At 40.9% G+C, this 26,918-nt stretch overlaps 1 protein-coding gene across 9 annotated transcripts in view; it reads left to right on the top strand.

The window, feature by feature from the left end:
• Positions 1 to 26,918, top strand: part of CCSER2 (coiled-coil serine rich protein 2) — a 172,441-nt gene that overhangs the window by 6,793 nt on the left and 138,730 nt on the right. The gene's annotated exons all lie outside the window — the stretch shown is intronic.

The following is a 26,918-nucleotide window of genomic DNA, read 5'->3' as shown; positions in this document are numbered from 1 at the left end:
GAGGATTGCTGGAGATCTAAGGGCTTTGGTCCTTCTGTAATCTCTGTTTTGGTGTCTGGTATTGAAAAGCCCAGGTGACCTGTTACATCTTAGCAAAGGCTTTCTATTCCCTTGCAATCTACCTCTCTTTAAAATGCAGAAAATAAAATCAGGTCCTGTTTCTTGGAATTCGTTCTCCCTCTCTCTCTGTCTGTCTCTCTCATGCCTCCCCCCATACCAAGATATCACAATCTTTGATGACTGAGCCCCTAGTGAATACACTGGGGAAAACACAGATAGGCAGACACCAGAAGGTACTTTGAATTGTTGTTGTCATCGTGTTAATGATATTTAATTGCAGCCTGAGTGCTTTGGGGAAATTTGAGAGCTTTCTCTGACCATTATGTCTTGGCAGCCAGTGTTCGGATTGGGAGTTAGGATTTTCTCGGAAGACCATAGCTTAGAAAAGCAGGAACATCACAGCTCTTTGAGTGTGCAGAATGGGTCTTGTGATATTTTGGTTTGAGTTGGCAGGCCAGCTTACAGGAAATATACCCAGCTGGTTTTTCTTTGCAGGGAGTGGGGAGGCTATGATGGCCATTTTCTTTTTTTCTTATTCTTCCTTTTATTTTTATTTTAAAAATTTTTCTCAAGTTTGTTTTCTTCATTTTAGCTTAGTCTGGACTTGTCAACCCTTATTTGTTATTGGCATCAGCCAGAGTTGTAGACTTGGCTCGCGTTGTGGCCACACTTATGGTGCACATTTTTCCAGGCCTTGAGAAGTTCTCCACCATGACTTCCTTCAGCCCAGGCTTTGAGACCAGATCCTGAGTCTGGATCATCTTTCTTCATGCCGTGCATCCTACCAAGAGATACCTGCTGGGCACTTGCTAGTCGTGATGCAGTGAAGAAACACATTTTCTGCCCTGGTAGAACTTAGAATGTACGTTCTAATGACAAGATACGGAAAATGAACATGTATATATGTAATGTGTCACCTGTTATAGTGCTGTGGAGAAAACAAAGCAGAATAAAGTGGAAAGAGTGTGTGAGGGGGCTGCTGCTGTTTTCTATGAGGTGCTTAGAGGAGGCTGAAATGATGAGTTAGATGTGGAAGAAGAGGTGCTGCGATCTAGTCTGCGCAGATGTTGGGGGAGCATTTGAAGAGGATGGAGCAAGAGTGCAGGTGTCTTGTGGCTGAAGCGTGCTTGACCTGTTTGGGGAATGGCAAGTAGTTCCGTGGAAGCATTGAGGGGAATGAGTGGTGGAAGGCGAGGTGGGGGCCGTGGGGGTATGAGAGAGGTGTGCATGATAGATCGGATATGGCCTTGGAGGCCAGTGGGACTTTGGCTTTTACTCTGAAGGTGGGAAGACCACTGAAGGGTTTTGACTTGTTTTAAATAGATCTCTCGACTGCTGTGTGGAGGTGTCAGAGGCGGGGCATAATGAGACCACTGAGCAGGCTCCAGCAACAATCCGGGGGTGGAGATGGTGGGGATTTTGGACAGGGATTAGGAGGGAGAAGAGCTCACATTCTGTACACATTTTGAAGGCAGAGCCAATAGAATGTGATGGTGGATTGGATGCGGGCTGAGTTTTGGCCTGAACAGCTGGCATAATGGAGTTGCTGTTTACTGAGGTAGGAGAGGCAGGTTTTAGGGGGAAATAATGAGTTCAGTTTTGGACATGTTAAGTTAGCAATCCAAGTGGAGATATTTTCTGGACAGCTGGATATATACATGAGTCTGCGCTTCAGGGCAGAGTTGTGGGCTGGAGATATAAATTTCCAGTCCTTGGCATAGAGACAGTATTTGATACCATGAGAACTGATTAAGATAATCTAGAGAGTGAGTGTGGCCAGAGAAGAAGCCGTTCAAAGACTTTGCCTTCGGGTCCTGTAATGTTTACAGAGAGGAGGGGGGGCCAGGGAGTGGGAAAGGCAGAGGGAGAGTTAGAGCCAGCAAAGGAGACTAAGAAGCCCCCCATGAAGAAGGAGGAGAACCAAATGAATGGTGTCCCTGCAGCCAAGTGAAATGCTTTAAGGAGGGAGTGAGTGATAGCTGTGTCAGCTGCTACTGGATGGAACACTAAGATGTGACTGTTGGATGTATGTGAAAATCATCGGTGACCTTAACAGGTTGTTCCTGGTGGAGTGTGGGGATGAAAACTGGTGGGAGTGGGTCTAAGAGAGCACTGTAGGAGAGGAACTGGAGGCAGCCACTTCTTTCAAGGAGTTTGCTATAAGTTAAAGTTGAGAAAAACAGAATGATAGCTGGAGAGGATGTAGAGTCAAGGAAGTTTTATTTTTTTAAAGATGAATACTTTCCTGGTATCTTTGTATAAATACCAAGTATTTCTAGCTGATGGAATGATCCATTCGAGAGAAAGAAAAAAAATGACGGGAGCCATTTGTTTGAAAAATAAATGAAATTGATTTTATCTTAATCCGTGAACCCAGGGTGTGTCATTGTCATATATGTGTCTTTATGTGTTGACCTGTTTCTTTCAAATGAAGACACTGGCTGGTGGGGAAAGGTGTTAAAGAACATCCCCTCCCTCCAATTTGGTGAATTTTTATCAATTCAAAACTGTAGTTTTTATATGTGGGCAACAGAATTTTTTTATGAATCAATAGGAAGTGGGTTAAATGGTCTTTTTTTGCTAGTCAGTCTTTCTCTGGTAGCTTCTCTCTGTTATCATGCTCGGCAGTTTTGCACAGTGCTTGCCCTCTGGTAGGTTCTAAATTTTGATTTGGTAATCTCTGTCCGATACGGTACTTTTAGTATGAAGTTACCTTTGTAAAAAAGAAAAAAAAATTTTTTTTAGTTAAAAAAATACTTGTATAAATGAAGTACTTTTAAGGGGAAAATTTAATGACCACTCTTTTTCCTTTTTTTAAAATGTACCTGACGGTGCTTTTACCGTAACTGCTTCTGATTATTGAGTTGATGTCTGAGGCGAGTTCAGAAACTTGTGTTGAAAGCCCGTATTACGGTTACAGCACTTTGTGTGCCTCTTTCTGTGGTTCATTTATGTTTGAATAAGTAGTTGTCAGTGTGCAGTGCTGGAGCATTATTGCACTTGCTTCTTAATCCTCCTCACTGGTCTTCCTCCAGATTTGGTCCATGCTGCTGACTTGGATTTCTGAAACACAGATGTGAGCAGGTCCTGTTATTGCTTAAAAATCTTCTGTGGCTCGCTGTTGTCTGTGGAAGTCAATTCGTCCTCTTATCTGCTTCTTGCCCACCTCCTCCTTGGACTTGCGCCCTGCTTTAGGGCATCGGGAGTGCTCCCTCGCGGCTTCTGATGCGCATCTGATGTTTCTTCCCACAGGACTGCAGGGTAATGATCAAATTTGTTATCAGTGTGCAGAAAGTTCTCTGTGAGCTGTGGCCCTCATCTTCTGTCGTGGTTCCATGAAGATGAGAAACTCTTTGACATCTCTATGCTTTTGCACATACTATTCCTTTTTTCCAGAATACCATTTAGCTTCTTAGCTATCTTATTAAATGGCATCATCTTTTTAAAAGCCCAGTATAGATGTCTACTCTTCCAGGAGAGCTTCTAGGCATATTTTCATCCTGCCTCGTCTAGTTGTCCTGCATTATGTTCTCTGTTCCCGGTGTTCCTCTGACATTTTGCAGTTATTTTGTTGTAGTATTTGCTGTATTTTACTCTGTTTGCTTTTGCGTCTAGTCCCCCTTGCCCCAACATAAACTTATAGTCTCTCAATAAATTTTTGTTGAATGAATGAATGAGTAAAGCAAATAATTATTCAAGATTGACCCAATATTTCTTTTTTTTAGAAGATTGGCAACTGAGCTAACAACTGTTGCCAATCTTTTTTTTTTTCCTTCTTCTTCTCCCCAAAGCCCCCCAGTACATAGTTGTATATTCTAGTTGTGAGTGCCTCTGTTTCTCCTATTTGGGACGCCGCCTCAGCATGGCCTGATGAGCAGTGCCATGTCCGTGCCCAGGATCTGAACCGGCGAAACCCTGGGCCGCCGAAGCGGAGTGTGTGAACTTAACCACTCGGCCACGGGGCCAGCCGCCCAACATTGACCCAATTTTGATAGAGCCATTTGGTTGGGGTTTCACATCAATTTAATTTGTACAGACTATACAAATGAGCCATTCAGATACATTCTTAAAGACAGAGTCATACCTCAAAGTGTCTTAGAAATTAATACTCCATTAGATATTTCTTATGAGCAAATAATGAGATTTCTTGCGGATTTCATTGTATGTCTCAAATCTTTGTTTTTGTCTGAATAACTGGATATTTTTTTCCATTGTAATCTCAATTTTTCTCTCTGACATTTTCATTTGGATGTTGTCCTTAGATACTCTCCACCCCGAACACGTCTTAAACTTATTCCCTAAACTTGATCTGACTTCTCCCTTCGTGTTTTCTGCATCAGTGTCTTGTAAGTCACTTAGGTTTCTCTGAAGTATCTTTAGTCTCACTTCCATGTCTTATCGTTACTGAGTTCTATAATAATTCAACAAGCATTTTTTGGCCACTTGTGGTGTTCCTGATTTGTTAGTGCTAGTGATGAGAAGCCAAAGAGGAGAGGGTCTCAGTCCACAACTGATTATGATACAGTGTGATGAGTATAATAATATAGTAATAGTGGAATGTTTAGGGCACTCTGGGAGTAGCAAATATCTGTCTTTCATGTATCCCTTAATTCTTACTTTGGCTACTGCCAGCCTCTTTCAGGCCCACATTATTATGTTTAGATAATTTTAAGACTGTTTAATAGCTTGTCCTACCTTAACTCTCTTGTCATTCCAGTTCATCATGGATGCTGTCACCAGAGTAGTTGCCTTAAAAAGGAAAAAAAAACGTGTTTTTCTTCTTCCTGCTCACAGATTAAATTCCAAAATAGAATAAAACTGGACTTCAAAGCCTTTGGCCCAGACTTCCTTTCTTGTCTTCTGCTACTTGAACCTTCCATTCCAGCAAAACACTTCTACATTCTGTTCCAAACACACTTCACATTTTTCCTTTTTCGCCTTGTTGGTTTGAGCCACTGCCCCTCCCAGCAGTGTTTTTGCTCTTGCTTCCTCTGCTTCCTGAAGTTGTATGTATCCTTGGATGTGGTTCCTAATTACTAAATCCACTGTGAACCTTTTAGGTGATGATGCCCATGTTCTTAACACCTTCTCTTCCTGCCTTCATGACATCACTTGCTCCTGTTTCTCCTTCTTACCTACTCTTTCTCAGCTGTCTTTACCCACTCCTGTCCCTTAATGTTCATGTTTCCTGGAGTTTCATGCATACCTCTATTTTCCTCATTCTGTCATGCTTTCTTGAACACATACTGTTTTCATTGTCTCCTTTCTGTGTTCATTTCTCAGCCCAGTTTCTCTCTTGAGCACTCCAGTCCTTAGCTTTGCTTCCTAGAATGCCCACCTGATTGTCGAGCAGAAAGCCTGAAACTTAAAACGTCAAAAATTAAGTCCATGGTCTTCTCTAGACCCATGTATTCACCTCATTTTCCTTTCTTGGTTATGATGCTGCCAGTCACTCAGTAACCCAAGTTATAAACCTGGGATCATCTTGACTTCTGTTCTCTTATCCCTCATTTTCCGTTAGCTGTCAAATCCTTCCAAAGGAGCTGTCCCCTCTCCATTCCCTTTACTGTTTCCTGTGGCAGGGCTCTGATATCCCGAGTAGGTCATTGTCCAGTGCCCTTTAAAGTAAGTCTTCTGCCTGGTCCCGGATATTCTCTGGGAAATGCGTGTTGGTTGTATCCTGTAGGAATGCCAAAGGCAGAATAGTTTTGGGTCTGCCCTAGAATAGTGCTTGAAGCCTAGACTAATCCTTGTGCGTCCGGTAAAGGTCAATTTCCTCAATATCTCTGTTAGATGACATTGTTAGGAAATAATTTATACTTTTTACAAGAAATTTTCTTAAGGATTAAGAATAGGATCTGTAAGGATTTGAGGGGAAGAAAAAAAAACAAGGAAAGATATATGGAAACAGATTTCTGGTTGGGCTCAGTGCCAGAAATGCTCTTATAGGACGTTTTCTTAATGAGCTAGAAAAGAGATTAAAAGTTTGAAATAACTCTTGGTACTTTGTGTCCAAATGCCAGTTAGAGAGCAGTTAACTACAGGAAGGTCTTGAGACTGAATAGACAAAAAGGAGAGCTTGAGTGTGGGGAATTGTAAGCTAATACGTTTGAGTAGTACTTTGAAGAGATGCTGTTTAACTGTCAGTTAATCCCCAGGAGAGACGCCTGATATTGTTGCGTGTTCCTGGAAGATGCTGGCCTGATGTGCTAATGCTACAGATGTGGTAACATAATCTCTGTTACCTCTACGTCATCTAATATGTTTCCTAAGCACAAGTTGTTTAATATTGAATCATTATTTTCTGAACCCAGATATAGAAGACCTCTTGAGTTTCTTGAATTTTTTCTTGGTTTGCTAACAGTATATTTTGGGTAGAATTTGTCTTGCTTGTAACGTTTAAAAAAATCCAAATTTGCAGAAAAGAATACTTTAAAGCTTGAGTCCCTTATATTCTGAATGATGTAGCACATATTTCAAATTAATTGTATTTTATATATTGTGAAATTTTACAAAGCTATTACGTGCATTTTTATTCACTTTTGCTGCTGTTATATTGTTGATCTTTATTTTCTGATGAATTTAGGGTTTATGAGGCTGGTTCTGGAGTCTCACTCGGAAGTTACCTTGAAAATATATTTAAGCATTCTGCACTGCAGCGTTTTGAGAGTGAGAGTAGGGTGTGTGTATTGTTTTGGTTTATATTGTTTTACCCAGGAGTTCCGTGGTGGAGGAAGTGAGAAAGAAAGGAAAAAGCTTCAGAGAGAGTTCCTGTGTTGGACCGAGGTAGGTGAGTGGTGTTTTGAGCCGAGGGAGCAGTGTGCTCTGGCAGGGAGTCCTGACAGGTCATGGTATGGTCACAGTCCTTGGGTGGTTTGGTGCGAGTGGAGGCAGGGTTTGTTGGGCAGTAGTGGGAGAGAGCAGCTGCAAAGGGATCCCAGAGCCAGGTTCTGAAGGCCTTTGTAATCTTACCTGCGCTCACGCACTGTCTGTGCATCTACAGACAGATTATGTGATTTCTCCAGGTTTCAGTTTCTCTAAATCTGCAAAATGAGAATAATAAAAATATCTACATTGTAGGATTGTTGTGAGATTTAAAAGAGATAATTCAGGTCCCTGGCACACAGGTGCTCAGTAGGTATCAGCTCTGCTGTTCGTACTGATTTAAGGCATTTGTTCTTTGGAGAGCCACTGAGGGTTTTAAATTGAAGAGTGACGTGATCAGATTTACAATTTTGAATCTTAGCTCTGGGAAAAGTATAAAGGATGTATTGGAGGGGAAGAAACTGAAGGTAGGGAATTAATGAAACCTATGCTGGAATACTGGCTAGAGATGGTAAGATTATAGATTAAGAAATAAGGTGGTGTTAGAGAAGTCAGGATGGATTTGAGAATTATTACAAATTGACATGTGCGTTGTATTCTGTGAGTTGGGGAGATCTAAAGGGAACTAGGGGAATGGACAACAAGGATGTAGACAGAATACCCAGCTGAGTAGGAAGTGCTGTCTTCTCCTCTTGGTAATAGGAGAGGGCAGAAGAGGGTGGTTAGAGGCACCTGGTCACCATTGCCTAGGATCTGATGGCTGAGCTGGGCTGTCCGCTGTTCCCCAGACGGGGCTGGAGCATTTGGGCAACTCTCGATAAGTCCAGAGCAGTGACTTGGGCAGCACGCAGGGATAGCGTGCCAAGTGTCAGAAAGGTCTCGTGAGTGCAGGAGAGACGCGACATAAAGCACAAGTAGACCCAAGCCAGACCAGGCATGAAACAGGAGGAAGTAGTTCGTAAGGGGCTGGAAGGACAAACTGACAGTGTTGCACTGTGTTTGGATTTGAATCTCTGGGTTCTGCCCTTTCTGAGTGCTGAAAGAGGATCAGGCCTACTAGGGACTCACCGAAGTTTTGTTAATTTACAAGCTCAGAAGTATCCTTTAAGCATCTGGTATTTTAACATTTGATAGTGGACATTTGGAAGTGTTACCACATAGTCATTTTGGGTACAGATGCATTTCTACTTTATAGTTTTGTTTTTGGAGTACTTAGTTTATGTATATTCTCATTTAATCACAATCTGTTTGGTAAGTTTAATTGTTGCATTTGAAAAATTGCCTTTCACAGTGAAATGATTAGTTTTTAATTTGTTTAATAAGTTGAGTATTACCTTACATAATTTTACTTAAAGATTCTTTGATAGTAGGGAACAAAGTTCTGTCTAGAATGTTATGACGTGTATGTTCTTGTCACTAAAGTATTCCTTGCATTGTACTGACCAATTGCTAATACAGATTAAATATAAATGTACTTTGATTTTAGGGTGTGGTTGATACTCAGGCCTCAGCCTACAGCCTAAGGTATCCTTTTACTTTTTGTCAATCATATTTAATAAAATTGTAATTATTTCTGTTATTGAAGCAAACAAGATTGTGGTATTGTGCATAATTTTACTGGCATTTGAGTTCTGTGTCAGCAACCCCTAGACATTATTTCTCCTTTGCTATGGAATTAGAAGAAGACTCTTTCTACGTATTGCCATGTACAAGGCCAAAAAAAATACTGTTTAGTAGAACGGCAGTTGTAACATATTTAGGTTTTTCAGTAACCTTTATTTCTTCACTCAATAGGTTTTATTGAGTATTTTTTCTACATATTATCATAGTCTTTAGGAATTAAAAAAACCCAGATATGTTGTAGTCCTTGTTCTCAAGAAGCTCCCCATGTAGTAGAGAAAGTAGAACACATGTAGACATGATTTTGAAAATAAAATAGTATGATAATTGCTATACATGGAGAGAGATGGGCGCGTACAGGAGGAGCACTCAATTCAGGTGGATGTCACATGAACATGCTCATTCTACAGTGAGATTTATTGCTATATGTTATGTGAGAAGAGAAAATGCAAACCCGGAGAGCTGTCATCTAGCAGCCTGACAGATCAGGACATCGGACAGAGTACATTCCAGAGAGCAGAGGTGTAGACCTTGTACTTCACAGGAGATTGCACACTGCAAGTAGCCTGCTGTTACAGTCCTCACCTCTTGTCAGGCCATCTCTTTTTGGAGCTGTTTATAAGCTTCTTGTTTCCCTGATGGGTATACTACTCTGGGTAATGGAAAAGACAAGATGGCTGGTTGGGGGGAAATAGTTATGGGAGGGGTTGAAAAAAATTGGAATTATTTAGCATGAATAAGAGAAGTCTAGAACTGACTGCCTTATATATATATATATATATATATATATATATATGTATATATTTTTTTTTTTTTTTTTAATTTGGAAATAATTTCGTACTCAGAGAAAGGTGTAAGAGTAAGAATTCTACAAAGAATGTCCAAATAGTCTTTAGCCAGATTCACCTTTTTCTAATATTTTATGCCGTTGGTTTATCATTTGCTCTCTCACATATATACATATATATTTATGTGTACACATGTCTAATACATATATGTAGTCTCTCATACACACACGCACACACACGTGTGCGCCAAGCATTTGAGAGTAAGTTGCATACATCATGACACTTGACTCATAAATATTTCCACATGTATTTCCTAAGAAGAGGGATTTTTTTTTAACATAATCACTGTATAGTTATGGACTTCACTAAATTTAACATTGATACAATGATTTAATTTACCTTTTGTGTTCCATTTTTTTTTTCCAGTTGACCAAGTCTCCTTTACAGCATTTCCCTCCTCTTTCTATAGGATGCTTTTTAAAGAGCAGAGAATGAATCGTGAGAAAGTTTTGGTAGAAATTTTGTACTAAGGCTCTAAAGAAAATCATGGAGATTTAAAGTTGGATTCCACTTTTACTCCCCGTGTGTCTCTCCCCCAGTCTTTGCATCTGAGAAAGTGGCAGCCCCATTCGATTAGTTGTTCAGGCCAGAAACCTTAGAGTCCTCCTTGATTTCTGTCCTTCTCTTTTCCCGCATCCCTGCGTTTAACCCGCCACCGAGTGCTGCAGCTCCTCTCTTGCCCACACATCTTGATCTCTTCTATTCCTTTCTGTCCATCTACCTCAACCCCTAGACCGTTGTCATTTCTCATCTGGACTCCTTCCTACCTAGCTTCTCAACTGTTTTCCCTGCTTCCATGTTTTCTCCCTTCCAGTTCATTCTCCACATAACAGCCAGAATGATCTTTTAGGAATGAAAATCAGATCATGTCACTTTCCAGCTTCTAACCATCAGTGGCTTTCCATTGCACCAGAGCGCTCTTTGCATTGCAAGCTGCTCTTTCTTTAGGTCACAACTTAAATATTCCCCCTCTGAGATGCCTTCCTTGATGCCCAGGATGCTATCTTCTTCTAGAGCATTTCATTGTTTTTCTTGTGATTCATAATTATTTGCTTGTGTGTGTGTTTTTTTAAAATTTCCTTTTCTGTCTCCTACACTAGACTGTAATTGCAAGAACCGTAGGGGCCACGTCTGTTCTGTCAACATTTGTATAGCTAGCACCTAGCACATTGCCAGGATCATGGCAGGTGATTGATAAATATTTGAAGAACACTATGTAGAAAAAGGAAACCTGAGAGGTTGTCTGGTGCTCCTGCCCCCCAGCGGGAGAGTCTGCACTGCCTCTGGCACGTGGTTATCCAGCCTGTTTTTGGGGTGCTTTCAGAGGTGGACAGCTTAGTGTTTTCTCTGGTAGCCTCTTACCCTGTTGAGTAATTCTGAGAGTTTGAAAGATTTTCCTTATTTTGGGCTGAAAACTGCCTTTCTGTTATTTCCACCCATTGATCCTAGTTGCCCCTCTCTGACGCCTTAAACTGTTTGACAGCAGCACTCACATACTCTCTGGGTTTTGCTAGGCTGAAACATTTGTAAATGCCTTACGTTTCATCATGTGACATGGTTCTTCACTCTTACCCCCTCTGTATGTATCCACTTTTTCAGGGTAATTCTGAAAGTGGCATATTGAAGGATGAGGATGTTCATAGTCTTTGGGCCAGCAATTCATGGTTTCTAGCATATTAATTCAGTGTGATATATTGTAACTATTAAAATAATGTAACTATAGAAAACTGAGAAATATTTATAAAATAATGGTATTTAAAAAGTAGAACATTATGTTGTATCTAGGTAGTTATTATAGCCGCTGGGGTGTGTAGATGTAGTGTAGGAGGGTGCCTGAAGTGCTGAGAACAGGTGTGTTAGGGTGGAATTCTGGGAAGAGGTTTTTAAATAAATAAAGAGCATTTTATAATTAGTTGAGTAAGAAAGGAGAAAGTTCAGTGCTCAGAACTGTTAATGTCGCTCCAGGTGGAGGTGAGTGAGAGTCACTGGTCTGCACCAGCTCCTCGGGTTCGGACGCTGGATCGCTGTTAGTGTGGCCTCAGGTTGCCTGTTCGGAGGTCTCGTCACACTGTTAACCCATTTGAACTCATCACCTGAAACTGCTAACGTTATCCAAGGCACAAAATTTGTTTCCTTGAGCTTTAAACACATTCTCGTTTTTCTGAGGTGACACATCCGGTTGGCATAGAGACGAGATAGACTGAGTGGCCGAGGGACGGTTTGGGCTTTCTTTGCTGTCTGAATTGTTTCTTGAAGGTACCAAAACCCTGGACTGCTAGTACATTATTTGGATATTCTGTACCAGTACTATATTCCCTACTGTCTTGAAATAGGTTAATATTTTAATATTCTTTTCAATTGAAACTAATAATTATAAGTGGTAATTATAACTAAAGTGTAGAAAGTTATTTCTGAGAAAAAGCTCATGTAAAATGCTATGGCTAGCATTATGAAAGCAAACTTAAAAATAAATCCATACTTTGTCTTTACAGAAAAATGTCCTTAGAATTAAATTATGGTAATGTCCAAACTTAAACATGTTTATTTAGTACTCAGAAAGCTTTTTTCTCATAAAAGTGTTATATCTGTCAACCAAAAATAATAGAAAATAACAGCGTTGGATATTAGTTATTAAACCCAGAAAATAAAATTGATTGAAATTATTCTTCTCATTGATAATTGAAGAAAATCAAGTTTTATTACATGAGTGTTAAGAAGAGATAGGTGGGCATTTAGAATAAATGGCTTGAGAGTAGAGTTTCTATCTTATTGTTGTTTCTATCTGGTAATTTGCTGTAAGTGGTTGTGAACGCTGAAATTCTGGTTTATTAAAGTACACTATATGATAGAGTGGCATTTTCAAGGAAATAGAGGTTAAATAGCACTTTTATTTATTACATCTAATTTCACTTTAAAATATTTTTCTTGGTAAGAAGCTATTTTTATCTGGTTTATCTGGTTTTCAAGCTTTATCTGTCTTCCTTAGGCATGTCTTGTGATTCATAAATGGAGTGACAATAAAAAGAAGTCTTTTGTCTCTGAAATAATATCTGGGCAAGAATTTGAAAAGACAGAAGGAGAGAAAGACAAATACTTTGTTCTTATGTTTGTGCTTAAGACTGTGCTGTTCATTATGGCAGCCACTAGCTACAGGTAGCTGTTTAAATTTGAATGAGTTAAAATTAAAGAAAAACAAAAGCTCAGTTCCTTAGTCACCCTAGCCACATTCTCAGTGCTCAGTAGCCACATGTGGCTGGTGGCTACTGGGTTGGACAGGCCGGATATGGAACATTTCCATTATCGCAGAAAGTTCTGTGGACAGTGCTAGAGTAAGAGATTGTATGAAATGGGGTTACTCAGGAGAGTGAAGACAGACAGAATGTTGACTTGTGTGCACACGATCCTTTTAAGGCTAGAGAGGCTCAGTCTTGAAGATGGGGTGAGTGAGAAGAGGTGCGTGGATGGGGCCCCAGCACATGCAGTTCTTCGCACTGGCCATCAGGTGGCAGTGTCTGCTCGGGTCAGCTGCTTATGGCAGAAGCCCTGGGGAGGGGAGAATGAGGCGAGCCGTCCTGGGGGGATGGCAGCCAGTGTGCAAGGTTTCTGTACTCGCGGAAGTTTGTGGGTAGGGTCTTTGCATTTTAAGGAACACCTATGCAGGAAAAATGTCTTAAATATTACATAAAAATGTCTTATCCTTGTGTGTTTGAAATCTTACAATGTTCAGAATGTGTTACATGCTGCACACACATACACACACATATAACTGAAACTAAAGTGTCATGAAACACCCTCAGTGTGCATGATGCCTTCTGATATTTCCTATTCTGTTCTATTCTCGTTGTATGTGTAGCAGGGCTACTGATTAATTGTTAAGTAGGAAAAGACTGCTTTAGGATATTACTACAATAAACCTAATTTCCAACACATAAAATGATTCTGTGCAATGTTGCAAAATTGTTTTTAAAAATCCAACTGGGGCTGGCCCTGTGGCTGAGTCGTTAAGTTCGTGTGCTCTGCTTCTGTGGCCCAGGGTTTCGCTGGTTCGGATCCTGGGCGCGGACATGGCACCGCTCATCAGGCCATGTTGAGGGGGCGTCCCATAACTAAAAGGACCCACAACTAAAATACACAACTACGTACTGTGGGGATTCGGGGAGAAAGAGCAGGGAAAAAAAAAAGATTGGCAACAGTTGTTAGCTCAGGTGCCCATCATAAACAAAAAAAATCCACCTGAACATTATAAAAACTGCTGAAGCTGTAACCGTCTTAGGTTCTATATTGGTTTTCCTTATGTGAGACACTTAAAAAGCAAAAATGTTTAATAAAATGATTACACTTTATAGTACTGTTTCAAGTTTTAAAAATTTAACATTGCAGGCAAATTTCTTACTCTTTTTCTTAAGTCTGCTGAATGTGACATGCCTTGTTTGTTGATCTGACAAATGAGACCGTTACCACACCCAAATGGAATCACCTGCTCCACGTGAGGAGCCTGAGTCTGTCGCCGTGTTACATCTTTAGTCTCCTGTAATCTTTCCTCGACGACTTGATGGCAGAATTCGGATAAAGCCGTGCGAGGTAATCCACAGCTTCTGCCCTTCTTTCCTGGTGTTTTCCCTCACGTCGGTCCACTCCAGTGTTGTTTTGTAATTCACCCCAAATAAGGTAATTCTTTCTTGCCTTCAGACAGTTTTGATTTTGATTTCTCAGTGACCTCAGTCTCACTGAGAGTTCCTGCTTGCTGCTTTTCTTTTCAAACACCCGATGTCCACATGTATTTGTGTACCTTCCCGACAGCTCTTTGCCTTCTGTTTGTTCTTTCATAAGAAATTTTAGGTTTCCCTGAACTTCACCTGCTTCCTCTTTACAAAAATAGCAGTCTCCCTTCATCTGTCCTCTCGTCTCTGAAAACTTTCCAGTTGTTATTTTATAGCTGTTTTTCTCCTTATTGGTTCCTTAACTTTCTGTTAATGCTGAAGCTGACTGGCTTCCAGTTCAGTCTCTCTCCTTTTATTTAAGATTTCTTCCTCAAACTGCTTTTCACAACTTCTCTCTGCGTCGTCTGGATCAGCTGGTTCTGCTTCCAGCACTTGTATGTTGTCTTCCTGTTTAGAACATTGCTTTTCGTTTCTTCTGTTGATTTCTTAGCCACTTATAATTTCTTTGGGTGGTGAAAAGTGTCTTCTCTGACTTACAGTACAAGACTTTAACTCTTCTTTTTTGTTTGTAGTCGTCTGATTTGTATTCCATGTTCCATTTTCTTGCCCTTAGCTATGTTTGCATAAAGAGTTATTTTAAGATACATTTCCTACCTATTATTATTCATTATTAAAAAATGAACTTTTCTCTTATTGTGATATTCTTGAAAAAACTGCAGTTTTTTCTGGTAACTTGATTTTCTTTTGCACACTTGTTTGTGTGTAGTGGCTACATTTTTTCTCGTTAGAGTTAAATTGAACATCTTGCTCAGCTTTCTGTTCTCAACCTCCCACCGTTTTTCTCATTTTCTTCTAAAAGTTTACCTGAAGTGTTGATTTCTTTAAAAAATAGATTATTCTTTGGGTTTTTTCATTGAGGTTGACTTTGCAGGTACTTTGAAAATTCTTGAACATTTTCTCTTCTCTATTTTACCCAACTTTTACACTTATGGAAGAAGAGACAGATTTTATGATTTGTGCTCCATGGATCAGTGCTTGAATATTTTTCACTGTTAAATTTTATTGTTTCCTTCTGCACCCATTCCAGAGCTAGGCACGTACATAATCTATGCTTTTCCTGCAGTTTGCCATGCCCAGGAGCTCAGCCGTCTCGCTCAGCACTAGAGAAGGCACTGGGGAAAGAATGAGGTAGTCCCTTCTATTCTTGTCTTTCCATTTACAACAAAACTTGCTTGTCATAAACCAATAAATTGATATTATGATCTACAGTTTGAAAAACACAAGTATACTGAGTATTAGCTTAAGAAAATGAATTGGAGAGAGGTCATATAGGGTAATAGTTAAATTTGAACTTTGGCCCCACCACTTACTTGCTGTGTGACCATGGGAAAACTACTTAACCTCTCTGTGTTTAGCTTCCGCATTGGTACAATAAAGATTGTATTTCAGGGGCTGGCCCCCTGGCCAAGTGGTTAAGTTCCTGCACTCTGCTTCGGCTGCCCAGGGTATCACTGGTTTGGCTGCTGGACACGGACCTTAGCACCGTTCATCAGCCATGCTGAGGTGGCATCCCACATAGCAGAACCAGAAGGACCCACAGCTAGAATTTACAACTATGTACTTGGGGGCTTTGGGGAGAAGAAGAAGAAGAAAAAACAAGATTGGCACCTAAGCTGGTGCCAATCTTAAAAAAAGAATTAGTGTGGTCCTTTAAAAAAAAAGATATTTCGTAAAGTAGTTGTGAGGATGAAATAGGCTAACATGTATGAAACCCTTAGAACGCTGCATAACACACAGTGAGAGCTGTAACTGTTAGCTGCTGTTGCTCCTGCCACTACCACCACCACTGCCCGCCCTGTTGAGTGCCACTGACTTGGGTTCAGAGGTCGTGGCCCCTTATTGTCTGTATGAACTTGACAAGTCAGTTAACCGCTGCAGACCTCAGTTTCTTCATCTCTGAAATGGGAATAAATGTACCTGTCATGTATTGCAATGAGGTTAAACTATGATAGTTCTTATAAACTGCTTGGCACAGTGCCGTGCCCGTACTGTTCTCAGTAAAAATGGCTGTTATCGTTAAGGCCCTCACAGTCATGTTGTCCCTTTTTGTCGTCAGCAGGGACAGTTCAGTCTTTGCCCCCTCCTGGTCCCGCTAGGGAGGAGAGTTTCCTGCCCAGGTCGTGGACTCGCTGCAGAGCCTGCCTTCCACAGGGCTTCTGTCTCTTGGGGTATTGGCCCGAGCCAGCCCCAGAACATCGTTTGTATGCACTGGTTCTGTTATGTGTCAGACTGTGCTGGATGCTGAGAATTTAAAAAATGATCTCTTAGTTAAGCTACTGAGTGTTTGTTATAGGTATTTCATTACGCTTATATTTTTGCGATTATTTGAATTGCCCAGGTTCCCCATGCTCTTGCTGGTTAATTTGCTCCTAGTGTTTAGGGAGACCTCGTCCCTGCCTTCTCCAGCCCCGGTCAGCCGTGGGCACAGTTCCCCACCCTCAGGTCCAGCCAGGCCGCCCAGATGGGTGGGCCCTGCGGGTCGTGTGGCCGCTGGAGGGTGCGGTGCCCAGTGTTGCGGGCTGAAGTGCTGACTGTGTGCCTGTCAGGGGCACCTCCTTCGAGACTCAGCGTGGGTCAGAACCTCTGCCTTGTGTTCCTGCCCCACGCTCCAGGTCTCGTGGTGGGACTGGAAGCGCCTTCGCCTTGTATCCTGTAGGATCTTGCTGCAACTCTGGTTCCCACCATTTTCTTTAGTTGTAACCTTCTCTTTTAGCTCTTTCCCTGCATCTTAGAAACAGCAAAGAGGGCACAAAATTAGAAAAAAACCCAAAACTATTGCCTTTGTAACCCTCTCAAGTTATTGCCTTTTTCTCTCTTGTCTTTGAAAGGATGGGGTACGTTTCCTGACTCTATTTCTTTATCTTTTTTCACTCTCAAACTCCCTGTGGTCAGTTTTCTGTGCCTCATCTTCTCCCGAAACTGTTCTAGCACAGGTGACCAAATTTGCTCACTACCAAGGCCAATCATTGTTTTCAGCTTTTACTTTTTCTTTGCTTCTCTGTGGAATTTGACACTACTGCCTATTACCATTTTCAAATTCTCTTCCAGTTCTTTTCTTTCCTCTCAGATTATACATTCTCAGCCTTCTCTGTTGCTTTTTTCCTTCTGTCCATTCCTTAAGTGTTGGTGATCCCCTGGGCAGTTCCCTCAGCCCCTCTCTCCTTGTTCTGCATCTTCCCCAGGTGGCCTCATCTGTTTCTGACAGAACATTTGACCATTATCTCTGTGCTGACAATTCCCAAATCATCTCCCATTTAGACCTTGTCCTTGCGTTTCAGACTCCTTTATGTGACTGGTAAACACCCCATTGCGTCCCGTGGAGGTTCTTCAGAGTCAGCTTGACGTGCGAAGTTCACGATCTCTTTCCCCAGACACAGTGTCTACTCTCAGTTAAAGGCACCACCCTCTGTCCAGCAGACAGGTCTGGAAGCCTAAACTCTTTCTTCTCTTTCATCTCCTACATCTAATCAATCAATTATTCTTCCATTTATTTATTAATTATTAAATATTGTCTCATTTTGTGCTCACTGTTGTGATAAAATTAAGATTCAGCATTGCTGATATCTTTTGTATTTGTGTCTTTTCTCTACTCTTTTTGCTACAATCCTTGCCATCTTTCTCGTGTTATAACCTCCTCCCCTGTCTCCCTCTCTTCCTCTAGTCCATCGTCCATACTGAAATCAGAGTGACTTTTCAAAATCCAGGTCAGATCTTTGTTTTTTTACAGCTTAACGCCAGTTGATTTCCTGATTGCCCATAGTAAAGTCCACATTTCTTAGGATGGCATATCAGGCCTTCCACAGGCTGTGTTTGCTTCAGTGTTCTTTCTTTTTATGCTGCATTTCTTTGAACCTTGTTCTCTGCCCTTGTTTAATTAGTAACAGTTTCCTGAATGTGCCATGCTGGTTCTGTACTTTTGTTTATGCTTTTTACTTAGGCTGTATTGCTTTTCACATTCAGCATCTTTATTATTATTTACTATTTATCTTTTGAGATGAAGCCATTTATGATATCCCCTTCTCCCAGATAGGCACTTTCTTTTTTGTGCCCCAGTGTGCTGCCCCACACACTCTCCTATAGCAGTTACAACACTTCATTGCCTTTTTCTTGCCTGTGTGTCTTTCTCTCCGTATTGCAGTGTCTTACCGTATCTGTAACCTCTAGCACAGAGCCTGATTCGTGATGGGCTTTCTGTAAATGTTTGATACTGAATGAGTGTATTGTCAGTCAGTACCATAATGAGACCATTTCCTCTTTATAAGATCATAATCTCCTGGCAGGATTATATCTCACCTTGTTTATTTTTCAGGATCTTGTCTCATAGGTGCTTAGATGAGAAGTGTTGTAGTGATCTGAGGTGGAGGAATGCAGTGGTTAAGGGGGCTTCCCGGCAGAGGAAGAAGTTGGGTTACGTTGGTCCTAAGCACAGTAAGATTGGTCTTGTATTCGGTGGTCCTCGTGTCTCACGTCATGATCAACTTACGGAGGGGAACAGTACGCCTGACAGTGATCACTTTGCTATTTGCCAGATCAAGAAGATTCTCAGTGTCAGTACTCTGGGGATTGATTAAATGCTGTTAACTAGTTTGAGGATTTTTACTTTTTAAAAATGTTGAAGTATGGGTATCCTAGTTGCTATTAAAAGTTGTGGAGTAATTATCTAAAATACTTTGTAATTAAGTCACACAAGGAGTCAGCAATCAAAGAGCACATTCGAACAGTGATTATGTCCCATCTCTTTTGTAACTTAGTTTTTGTTTTTTTAATGATGTTTTATGCCAAAAGTTTTAGGTTTCTTCTTAAAAAAAGCTAAAGGGTTAGGTGCTATGGATATAGGTAGGGATTGAGAGTCCAAATTAGAATAAATTATTAAACAAGAAGCAAGCCGTCTGGCAAGACATTGGTTTGTTCATTGGGTTTAATAAACCAGTGTGGTTTGTGGAGGAGTGGAAAAAATAGCATGAATTTGGGTACCTGTTGTACCTAGAAAACAGGAGCTTTTAGACAGAAGCTTATAAGCCAGTTCTATAGGATCTCAGGTGTTAGTTGAAATGTACTACCTGTTTTGTGTTCTGCTTTATGTATGTAAATGTTGATATTGTGGATTTCAGGTAAAACTAACAGAATTCTCAGCAAGACACGGTTAGGGGTTATACTCTTCGTTCTTGCTTTTATCCTACATTTATAAAACACCAGTTATGTGCCAGGCTGTGTCCTAGGGCCAGAGTGAGGGAACAGATGAGTGAAAGGCATAGTCTGTGTTCTCAAAGAATTGGCCCCTGGTGGAGGGAACACAAACGCGGAGGGGTCTGAGGAGTACTTCTTGGCCTGCTGACAAGAAATAGGAGCCCACAACCTGGCCTGGTGGGCTTGGGCTCTACAGAGGCTGCTCGATGCTGTGAAGAGGGTGTGAAGGGTGAGGGGCTGTGCATTCCAGGCAGAAGAAACTTGATGTGCAGACGTGTGTTGCTGGGAGAGCATGGTCTCGTGTGGGAGCTGTGAGTCCCAAGGCTCCTCAGTGAGTCAGCCATGAGCCTTTGTAAGTGGTTTGTGCAGTAATCCTGGGCTAATGACTAGCTGCACTGTCCACGGAAACCTTGGAAAGTCCCTGACTCCCTTTTTCCCCCATTGGACTTGGTTCCCTGTGTATGTCTCATACCACCTTTCTGTAACATAAATTATCTTTTCATGTATTTCGCTGTCTAGTCTTTGCTGGATCATTAGCGCTGTGAATGCAAGGTTCCTGTCTGTTAGGCACAGCCGTATCCCCAGTACCTTGTACAGTGACTGGCACACAGTGAGTGCTCAGTAATATTTAGTCAACAAATAAATGCCGTTAGGGATAACATTTTAATATTGTTATGGAAAGTGTACAGTAACAGCTTTGCTGGAGAAGAGAATGTGATTTAGTGCATGTTTTTAGCTCTGAGTTCTTTTCCTTTTAATTTCAGTTCAGATTTTCTTTCCTTTCCTGCTAGATAGAGTTTAGCCCGCTAGACTTCTTAGAGAACATGCTTGTCTCTTAAGTTATCTGGGTTTCCCCTGCCTCCAGTGATCGGAGGACATATATAACTACAAAATAGGATGTCTTGTGTGAGGTGAGGTTCCAGTTAGCACATAGATTAAAAATCTTGTAAAGTCAAAATTGCCCTTGAAAAAAACAGATGGTGACTTCAGGTCAACCTCGTCCTTTTTTGCGGCTTCACTTGAGCGTGATTTCAAGTAGTTGGCTGATGCAAGGAAAGCTTATCTTCAGATAGTACTCTCACACTCTTGGTAGCATGCTCGTGCTGACAGGCATGTACCGACTGAGACTTAGTGAGGGAGAAAGACATTCCGTCTTCCCCATCTGTTCGCTTTGCTTTGCTCACCTGGAAACAAGCCTGTGAGGTGGAAGTGAGCCGAGGAGCTTCTGTGCGTGGGGTCTGTGAAGCCTTAGCGTTTGCTCTCCCCGCGGTCCTGGGACCCTGATTGGCTTTGTGAACTTTCTTCTCAAAAGGACTCCTGTAACCTCCTCCCGCTGTTGCTCATTTGAAGTGATGGGAACATGCAACTCTCAGCTCATAGGTAGACTTTTTTTTTTTTTAAGAGCTCTATTCCCAAAGGATTAGTTAATTCAGGCATTGTTGTAATAGTAACATTTTATACAGTTGAAGAATTGACTGGGAACCTGACATGTCTGTTTTATGGGCACTTGCACCTCGGAAGGATCTAGAACGAGGTGAATGTCCATTCTTGTCGTGAAATTCTGTAAGAATGGAGGACTGCAGTCCAGCCTTTCTTTTAGCTAGAAATCTTTAATCAGTTTTTCAATGAAATAACTGTCATTTTAATAACTCCGGGGCAGTTCCTGTGATCTTGAGGTGCTTTCTGAATCATCAGAGAAAGCTTACGTTGGGTGTCACTATAGGTCTAGCACCAAGTGTCTATTTTAAATATTACTCAGTATTTGGTTATCAGAACAATTTGTTCCCTAATTTTTCAAGATTGGTTTATTGTTTAAACATTTTTGTTCAGTAATATTTGAGATTAATGTTAAAATATTAGCTTTGTAATGTAATATAGTGTCTTGTGTTAAATACTGTCCTTTTATAGCTTCAATATGAGAAAGGAGCTGGGCTTGTTGAAGAGAGCTGTGTGCTGTGTTGATACGAAGCTGAAAATGGATGCATCTCAGCGTGACTAGATTGGATACATGCATTGTGACCAAGCAGTTTTGCTGGAAACACTTTGTACTTAAAAAATAAATTATTAAATATCTCACTTTTGTAAACCACAAAGTAATGCATGACACAGCCACTTTTGCATCATCTCTGAGCTTTGTATCAGGGTTGCTAGCGCTCAGGTGTAGTAAGGGTCCAGGATGCCTGTTCATATTGCTTGTTGATAGTATTTTCACAAAATATCCCTTGACAGATGTCAAAACAACAGGCCGGATTGGCTTCATCAGGTTGTTCTGTTAGTCTAAAAACAGGGCAGCCTAAGATAAAAGCCATGATTAGGTACTGTTATTTATCCATCATTTACATATGAAAAAACAGATTTAATGAAAGACCAAGTAATTTATCCTCGGCCACACTCCCAGGAAGTGGTGAGCATGGGATTCTAATCTGGGCAGCTCCGTAGCCCTCTTAACCGTTACCCTTTACCACTTTCCAAGATAGGTTTTCTCTTGCTGGAACCTCTCAAGCCTTGATTAGAGCAGTTTATGGCTCATGGTAATACTAAATCAGGAGGGTTTTATCCTTTGTGGGAGGAGTTAAGTGTAGTGATTCAGGCATTAAGAGTTCTCTGAATAGAAGTATGCAGGTGCACCTGAGAGAGAGGGAGAGAGAGAGGAGGGAGGGAGAGACAGGAAATGAATGCTAAGAGGATAATATAGACTCTTTCAAACATAATGAGTTGGGAAAACAGTATGGTAACTACACCCCCCCCCCCCCCCGCCACTTTTTTTGGCTGGGAGGATGTTGATCTTTAATAGAGTATTTCAAAGCAAATTCCAACATACAATTTCCTGTTTAAATACTTTAGTATTTATAACTCTAATGTAAAACAGACTTAAAAAAAGAAGTATGAACATTATACGCTTATCACTCCCAACAAAAATAATAAAGTCTTTAATATGATCCAATTCCCATTCCATATTCAATTTCCCTGAATTGTCTCAAGAGCAATTCTTTATTACTGGGGGTTTGATTAAATTAGGATCCATACAAGGTTCAGACATTGCATTTGGTTAATGCGTCTCTTACACTTGTAACATTCTGTCCCTATTTATTTATTGAAGAAGGAAACCGAATCCTTCCTCTTCTGGAATTTCCATGTTCTAGCTTTGGCTGATTATGTCCTTGTGTTGTTTAACATGTTTTTCTGTTCTTGTCTTTCTTGTAAACTGGTAGATCTGGAGGCTTGAATAGATTCAGATTCAATTTGTTCTGGTGAGGCTATTTCGTTGATAGTCCTGTGTATTTCTCTTGTCTCATAATAGGACGTTAAGATTGATTTAGGTTCAGGGGTCTTTTCACCTATTGGATTTAGCAGTCATTAATGGTTGCTGCGTGGATCTATTAATTCATTAGGGCTTCCTTGCTAATCAATACCAGATATATCTGATTTTCTTATTTTGTGATTCCATCATTTTTTCTGCATTTATTAGATATGATTCTTATATAAAGAAAACTTTCATCATCAATGTTTTGATTACCTGCAAACACAGGGGAGGCAGGGTAGATAGTTCTGTCATCAGTCTGTAGAGTAAGTTGTCCTGGCAGCAAGGCTTATTTTTGCTGGTTGTTGATAGGATTGGACGCGGTTAGTGTGAAGATTTTTAATTCTTTAGAAAAACTTGTGTTTTAATCGAGGTATAACTTACATACAAGTAAAGTGTGTAAATCTTAAATGTACCTCTTGGTGACTTTTTACATAAGTGTACACCTGAGAAACACCATCCAGATCGAGTGATGGATTGTCGGCAGTTCCTCAGTCCACCCCGTTTTGTAGAGGGAATCTCTGTTCCAGGGGTTCTCGACATGTTAACCTCCATGTCAGCTGCATCGGTATCACCTAGGAAATTGTTAGAAATCCATTTTCTAAGTCCTTATCCTGGACATATTGACTCAGAAGTTTTGCGGGTGGAGCCCTGTGACTGACCTTGTTCTAAGGAGCCCTCCCTGGTGACTCTGATGCACAGCAACATTGGTGAGCCACTGCTCCCTTCTCACCTTTGTTCTCGTAAGTAGGTTAGCTTGTTCTTGACCTTCCCCTCACATGGTGGAGCAGTGAACATCTTTCCTCTTCCGGTCTGCTTCCCCCAGGTGCAGTGGTGGTTCCCTGTGCCCTAGGGGTGGCGGGGAGGGTTTGCTTCCCCTTCCCCAGCAGTTTAAGGCTTTGCTTGCTAGGATAGAAGGATGCAGGCAAGTAAGTGGGGCCTTGTCCTTATCCAGCATGGCCTCCATCATCTCCTGCATGCGTGTGCCATTGGGAGGGGGCTCGCTCATGTCTTTCCCCTGGACACTAGGTGGAGGATGTTCCATAGAAGAGCTTGCTATTCCATAGAAGAGCTTGCTGTTCCAGACTGACTTGTTACTCCACATTTGGCTTTCAAGCATCTATGAAAATGTTAGCTTATCACTCCTTCCTGTGGTGGTCATTTCTTTCTCTTATGCTCTCCCCAAAACAAAACTGTTAAAATGTCTTGTCTCTCCTTGGAGGGTCCTGGCCCCCTTTTGAATTGGGCTTACTTGGTTACCTTACCATGTCAGCTCTCTGATGGGCTCCAGAAAAGTTAGGATTTTGAAGATTATTTAGCTCTTCCAGGTTGTTACGTAGTAGTGACATTCATTGCTGCTTTCTGCATCCTAAGTGGAAGGGAAGTCTGATCTTCCTGTAAATGGAAGCTCACTCTATGTACTCTGAAGTATCTGGATTCTTTTGTTTAAAGGATCTTGTTAGATTCGTTTGCATTTTGCATGTAACCAATAGTTAGCTCTTTTTTTTTTACTGTCATGTTGTGTTCTATCATGCTAAAATTTATGTTTCTATGTTACGGTACTTTCAGTACATGTGAATATTAACAAAATGTTTCATTTGGGGGTATTTATTGAGTGTCTGTCATATGCAGAACAGGCTTGGGGTTGAGTCCTGTATACTAGTGTGTCACATCCAGTTTGTGCCAGCAGTGAACTTACAGCCTAGTGATTATGTTAATTCCATGTTAATGTCACCCACGTTGCTCTTCTTGCTCTAGCCCTGTCCTCATTGCTTATTTAATTTAATTTAGGAGCCTTGCCTGCAGCAGGTCCTACATAGACCAAAATTCTAAACACTTGCCTGCTGTGATTCTTGAAGCACCCAGTGTTTGCGAAACGTCTGTGTTTAGTGGTCATGGCTGTTTTAAAAGGCCGTGTAACTACTCGGGTGTCGGACTTGGTCATTGTTCGAGCAACTTGGCACCTGTCGTCTTTACCTAGCCCTGTCACCTTCATGTCATTTGCATGCCCCACACAGTTGTTAGAGTTTTGCCTGAACTAAAAGGTGAAATTCCGAGGGAGAGTTTTTGTGGTTTGGCCAGGGGAGCTTCTGTTTCCTCTTTATCTGCTAGTATTCTGCTTGTCCCTTAAATAAAAATTTCAGGAAGTGATACGCCTTGAATCTACATTTAATAACATTATTTAATGTTCCTAAGCCACAAATTCATTTAGAGCCCAGCTTTCATAAATTGCTTTGATCTGCATCTACCTGAGTAAAAAGTGGCAGCTGGACGGCGAAAAGGTCAGCTTGCCACAGTGATGAGCTTTGTGTTGAGGTTGCTGTGCTCTCTTTAAAACCAAGAATCTGCAGTGAAGTTGTTCTGTTTTTTTAAACCTTTGATTTTGGCTGAAGGTGTCATTTTTGCTTTTTTAATTGCTATGATCAAGCCTTTGAATCAGCTTCTGCCACAGATGAAAGCCTGGAAAAATAGAGGAGAAGGGGATATGGGGAAAGATGTTGAGTAACACAAGGTAAAAAATTTTTTTAAAATTAAGATGTAGTTGTCTGAATGTGAAAGCAGGTTTCAAGAAGTGACTGGTTCTGGGTAGGTAGTCATCAGCATTGTGGCTCAGTTAATTGCTCTTGGATTCAGTAGTGAATTTCTGCCTATGAAAATCCCTAAAATGCAGGCAGTTCATACCTTCTAAAAAGCTATTTGAAGAACTGAAAAAAAGTGTGTGAGTGGGTGGTTCCTCAGATGATAGGGTAATGGATATGAAAGGAGTTTGAAAAATGGAAGCTCTCACTGTTCCTTGGCAGAACTTCTCCTTTGATTAACAGGACCTGAGTTCCTTGCTGTCTCCGTGCTCCTCTGACCTTAGCTGTCCAGTCCCTTCCTTCGCTCTTGTCCCCAGCTGTTGTAATCCTCTCGGAATGTTTCATCCTTTGTCAGGAAGGCAGTCTGCACGGCTGCTGGAATAGGTAGACTTGACCCTGAATCCTCTCCAGTAGTCAATGAACCTGTGACCTTGGATGAGTGTTTTAGCCCCTCTAAGTCCTGGTGTATGTATTTAAAGTGGGGTGAAATCCGGCCCCTCATAATGTGATGAGGAATAAACAGCAAGCAGCGGTGAGCGTGGCGCCTGCCATGTACGTGTTCAGTAATGTTTGCTCCGTCTTTTCCCTGCTCATCCACTTGTGCATTTCCTTTAAAAGCAAAACATTTTGATTTAATAGTTTTTTGAAAAGGAATTTGTAAGTATTTTGAAAATTCTTTCAGATGTGAATTTCAATGCCAATACTGTAAAAGTGCTATACTTTAAAAAATTATTCTTTAACTCAGAAAATCTCAGACATGTCCAAGCCCTACACCAGGTGTTCTTAGTTCAGCATTAAATTAAAGCTCACAGACAGCACTGAAGTGTTTCAGAGAGTACATCATAGATTTTGTAGCCAACAGGTACTTTTTCACGTTGTTATGACTGCATTTTTTTAATTGCTTAATAGACTGCTTATTGGGTAAGGTGCATCACAGAGGGCATAGTGACTAAAGTGAGGCAGACTCACTGTGTCTGTTTTATTTCGTTTAAAAGTTAGAAGCAAATGTAGGAGAAAATTTCATGAATGTTTAAAGACAAAGTAGCTCATCAACAAATGAAGTGACTCTTCATAATCTAAGCAAATAGGGAAACTTTTATAGTTGAGCCATTGGATTAGTTTAGACTTCAGAGCACAGTCCAAGATGGTTGGCATCATTTATGTTGCACTTATTTGTGCCTTTAGAAAGCAGTAACTATTCTTGATAGGAAATCATGCATTCAGGTTCTAATCCTTTTATTTTCTCCAAGTGTTAGCACCCCAAACACTTTGTAGTACCTAACAGTGTGTCTTTTCTTGTGGGCTTGTCTTGTGCCTCTTAAGTCATAAATACTTAAGATGTTTTTGGAAGATTAACATACATTACCTGATTTCAGACGGTAAATTAGAGGCATAGAGAAGGGAAATAACAGGATGTTCTGTCCTCAGTCTGCTTGTGACAGGAGGGAAATGTTAAAGCCTTTCTGACTCGTAGACTGACTCACTGCAGGACAGAATTTTTAATGTGTTATTTAGCACTTTGCAAAATGACCCTTCTATCTAATATCGTTACCACTTTCCTTATGGTTATCCGGAAAGTGTTTGTAGGTGTGAAAGTATGTTTTGTGGTAAAGACGGATAAAAAAAATGGAGATGGCAGTCATCTCGCGTGGATATTGCACTGTCCCTTTTTCTGCTCATGGCAGATACTGCTGTTTGACCATGATGCGTTATTGTTGAGTCTAGATTTGACTTGAGAATCTTTTTGAACATATTGCTCAAGACAGCTACTACCAGT

The sequence above is a fragment of the Equus caballus genome, chromosome 1, assembly GCF_041296265.1.
Source record: "Equus caballus isolate H_3958 breed thoroughbred chromosome 1, TB-T2T, whole genome shotgun sequence".
NCBI classification, from domain to species: domain Eukaryota; kingdom Metazoa; phylum Chordata; class Mammalia; order Perissodactyla; family Equidae; genus Equus; species Equus caballus.
This window is presented reverse-complemented; position numbering and strand designations above follow the sequence as displayed.